This window comes from Sphaerodactylus townsendi, linkage group LG01 (genome assembly GCF_021028975.2).
Source record: "Sphaerodactylus townsendi isolate TG3544 linkage group LG01, MPM_Stown_v2.3, whole genome shotgun sequence".
Taxonomy (NCBI): Eukaryota; Metazoa; Chordata; class Lepidosauria; order Squamata; family Sphaerodactylidae; genus Sphaerodactylus; species Sphaerodactylus townsendi.
Genome location: NC_059425.1, coordinates 100,405,820 through 100,410,399, shown reverse-complemented (window position 1 = coordinate 100,410,399; position 4,580 = coordinate 100,405,820).

Here is a 4,580-nt window from a genome sequence, read left to right as displayed (position 1 = left end):
GTCAGTTGTTTTGTCGTATTTAACTTAAAGAAGCTAATACCATTCTGCAAATTCTGAACTGAAGAATAAATGTGCAGTTTGTAGAGAAACTGGTATATATTAGCAAAAGTGATGGAAGGCTTTCTCCAGATCCATGTGCAGTGACAGCTAGTAGGTAGCATTTGTAGGTGGGGTGGAGCAGTAATATTTCTGGAACACTACTTCAGCTTGGATCCAGTATCTGTGCAGCGCAATACTGTATGAGCTCAGTGGGCTTACTCCATGAGCCATGAGACTGCCACCTCAGTCTGCACTATCTCTAGTGCACTGCAAAGGCAGGAACAATGAGTGTTTCTACTTCTTGAGTCTACGCTTCTGCCTCAAGAAAGAATTCTAACCCAGTACAGTGTGAATTGTATGTCTAGAACTTGAAAGCTGGAAGACACAAAGTTTGTTTCTTTCCTGTGTACTTCAGGATCACTCCGTATTAGAGACTTCAGAAACTATTGTATTAGCGACTTCAGAAACTATAAAGAATATACCAACCGCTTTATCAAATTCAAATTAATCAATAACTCCAGAGGTTTTAAAAATTTACCATTTATTTGAGCCATATTAGAAAATATTAGAAAATGAAAACATAAAAATAAATAATATCAATACAAGACATTTCTAAGAGAATGCAAATAAAATACAGGCATAGTTACAACAAATAATAGTTTCCCTGTAGGAACTACCTTATTAGGAAATCACATCCACTTGCTGCTCTAGCTTTGAAAATTTATGATGCCACTTTTGTAGAGTAAAATAATTTGCTCTACAATAACTTCCACATTCTAAGACAAACCAAAGTCACATAATAAAACTCCACTATGATTTAGAATACCAGCTTTCTTATGCAAAAGAACATTTCTGAACATAACTTCTCAATCTAGAGAACAAACTCCGTATCTTGCATTCTGTTAGCGGAGGAGGTGGGTCAGCAGCACCCTCCTTCCGCGCCACTCGTTTCGCGGTGGGTCCCTCTCCTCCGCCCTTTCGGGCCCCCTCGGTGCCTTCCCCCCACCCCACGCCTCGCGAGTCTCCTTGCTGCGGATCGAAGGCGACCGAGTGACTCGGGCGAGAGAACCATAGAGAGGTCTGCGCCGAGGGCCAGAGGGCGCAAGGCGCAGAGGAAGCCGGGAAAGAGGATCACATCCGGGAGTCATGGGCGACGGGCCGGTGGACAAAATGGCAGCCCGGAACTAAACCGGGGCGGGGGGAGAAGCGGCGTTTCGAGAGGGGGAAGGGACGAGCGCAGCCGCCATTGACGCCGGGAAACGTTTGCGCAGCAGCAGCAGCTCCTTCCAGGCCGCCGCCCCCCCTCCCCGGCCGGTGATTGCGCTGGATCCGCTGCCTCTCCTTCGGGTAGGTGGGTAGGAAAGCTGGGCTCCCGCTCCGCCTTAGGGAAGGAAGGTAGCGCGGCGGCCGGCCACGGGGGTAGGCCCTGCGCGAGACACGCCTCGGTCCGGGCCAGGATAACGGACCATTGCGCTGCCTTACGAAGGACGCCTCAGGCTGCAGCGCCCTTCCTTCTGCCCTCGGCCCGTTCGTTGGGCGGGGTCCAGGGCTGCCTGCAGACGCCGGGCCTGAACAGCCCGAGGGACTGTCTTTGCCCCCACCCCCACCACGGAGCAGCGCTTCCCTTTCCGTCCCGGCCGCGCAGTCGTCGGGCGGCGGTGTGGCCTAAGAGGCGGCCTGAACGCCTGAAGCTCTGCCCGGCGCCGCCTCTCGCTGTTGCCTCGCTGCCCGCAGCTGCCTTGCAGCGAAAGTCCTTTGACAGCAATCTCCGTCTCCAAGCACTTGGCTACTGCGTGACGAGGGGCAGAAAAAAACAGATCCTCCGAGACTTCCTCCTGAGCAACCGTGCCTTGGATTGCCAGCTGGCTCTCTCATTTAACTACTTTCCTTAAAAAAAAAACAAATGACGAAAAACAAGTGCCTTTCTGCAAGAGATTCCTCGCAGCACTTGACTACTAATAAGGATTCTTGAAAGTCAAAACGTTTTGAAGGGAGCCCCATCGCTAAACTTTTCGGGGCCCACATGAAAAGCAGCACCAGTCTACTTCCCTGCCCCCAGTGTAAAATGCCAGGCTCTCCTATCAGTTAATATTGAACGAGTCCGGGTTAGGTTTTTCGTGTTCTGTGTTTACAACCGCATGCATGGCATTACTGAGCACCAGGGGATGTTTCAGGGCCATTTTGCACATTGTGAGGGGAGAGGCTAACCTAAACTAAAGCCTCCTTTCTCGTTTTGCCGTGTTCCTGGCCTCTCAACTCATCTACAGGGAGTCACAACCCATTTTGGGGTCTCAATCCGCAGGCTCAGAACTTCTGCTTCAAAGACCCTGGCGGGCTACCTTCTGCGAAAAATCTGCTGATCGGTACTCCAAGAGCACTAGAATCTCAGGTCTTTCCCAACAAGAACACGCATTCCAAGTCAGAAGAAAAAAGCACAGATACGTTTCATGAGTCAGCATTTCTTAGCAGATCATCTCTGTGCCTGAGTCCCTGGTTCTAGGGCAGGGGTCCCCAAACTTTTTAAACAGGGGGCCAGTTCACTGTCTCTCAGACTGTTGGAGGGCCGGACTAAAAAAAACTATGAACAAATTCCTATGCACAAATGATTGTAAAATGTTTGATTTCACCTTTCAGCCTTTCTGTCATGGTCTATTTTTAGAACACTGACCAAAGTATGTCAAGTACAGAGTGGGCTCCAAATATTGTTGGGGAGGCTGTGGAATACCTTCCCCTGTAAAAAAAAAAAAAGCAGAACTTTCCCAATGAAGCATTCCATCTAACCCAGGATCAGGTATCTTCCTGGGTTCTTTCCTCCCTAGCAGCCAGTGAGCGATTCACCAGCCTGGCTGATGCCAATGGGAGTGAGGTAGGAACAGAAAGCCTGAGAGCAACACATGGAGTAGCCGAGGAGGAAGAGTGAGGAGCAGTAGTTGCCACGTGTAAGGTTTCCAACTCTGGGTCAGAAAATTCATGGAGATTTGGGGGTGCCATCATGTAAGTGCAATCAACAGCCATTGGGGCCGGTTCCTCCTCTCCCTCGAGCCCCCACTGCACATGAATGGAGCCATCGCCGCCATGCCTGGCGGGCCGGATAAATGCCTTCAGGGGGCCACATTTGGCCCCCGGGCCGTAGTTTGGGGACCCCTGTTCTAGGGTAAGGTTGTATCGGAGGAAAAAAGTTAGGTCAGATTATCCCCCCCACCCCCCCCCCCCCCCACCCCCCCCCCCCCCCACCCCCCCCCCCCCCCACCCCCCCCCCCCCCCACCCCCCCCCCCCCCCACCCCCCCCCCCCCCCACCCCCCCCCCCCCCCACCCCCCCCCCCCCCCACCCCCCCCCCCCCCCACCCCCCCCCCCCCCCACCCCCCCCCCCCCCCACCCCCCCCCCCCCCCACCCCCCCCCCCCCCCACCCCCCCCCCCCCCCACCCCCCCCCCCCCCCACCCCCCCCCCCCCCCACCCCCCCCCCCCCCCACCCCCCCCCCCCCCCACCCCCCCCCCCCCCCACCCCCCCCCCCCCCCACCCCCCCCCCCCCCCACCCCCCCCCCCCCCCACCCCCCCCCCCCCCCACCCCCCCCCCCCCCCACCCCCCCCCCCCCCCACCCCCCCCCCCCCCCACCCCCCCCCCCCCCCACCCCCCCCCCCCCCCACCCCCCCCCCCCCCCACCCCCCCCCCCCCCCACCCCCCCCCCCCCCCACCCCCCCCCCCCCCCACCCCCCCCCCCCCCCACCCCCCCCCCCCCCCACCCCCCCCCCCCCCCACCCCCCCCCCCCCCCACCCCCCCCCCCCCCCACCCCCCCCCCCCCCCACCCCCCCCCCCCCCCACCCCCCCCCCCCCCCACCCCCCCCCCCCCCCACCCCCCCCCCCCCCCACCCCCCCCCCCCCCCACCCCCCCCCCCCCCCACCCCCCCCCCCCCCCACCCCCCCCCCCCCCCACCCCCCCCCCCCCCCACCCCCCCCCCCCCCCACCCCCCCCCCCCCCCACCCCCCCCCCCCCCCACCCCCCCCCCCCCCCACCCCCCCCCCCCCCCACCCCCCCCCCCCCCCACCCCCCCCCCCCCCCACCCCCCCCCCCCCCCACCCCCCCCCCCCCCCACCCCCCCCCCCCCCCACCCCCCCCCCCCCCCACCCCCCCCCCCCCCCACCCCCCCCCCCCCCCACCCCCCCCCCCCCCCACCCCCCCCCCCCCCCACCCCCCCCCCCCCCCACCCCCCCCCCCCCCCACCCCCCCCCCCCCCCACCCCCCCCCCCCCCCACCCCCCCCCCCCCCCACCCCCCCCCCCCCCCACCCCCCCCCCCCCCCACCCCCCCCCCCCCCCACCCCCCCCCCCCCCCACCCCCCCCCCCCCCCACCCCCCCCCCCCCCCACCCCCCCCCCCCCCCACCCCCCCCCCCCCCCACCCCCCCCCCCCCCCACCCCCCCCCCCCCCCACCCCCCCCCCCCCCCACCCCCCCCCCCCCCCACCCCCCCCCCCCCCCACCCCCCCCCCCCCCCACCCCCCCCCCCCCCCACCCCCCCCCCCCCCCACCCCCCCCCCCC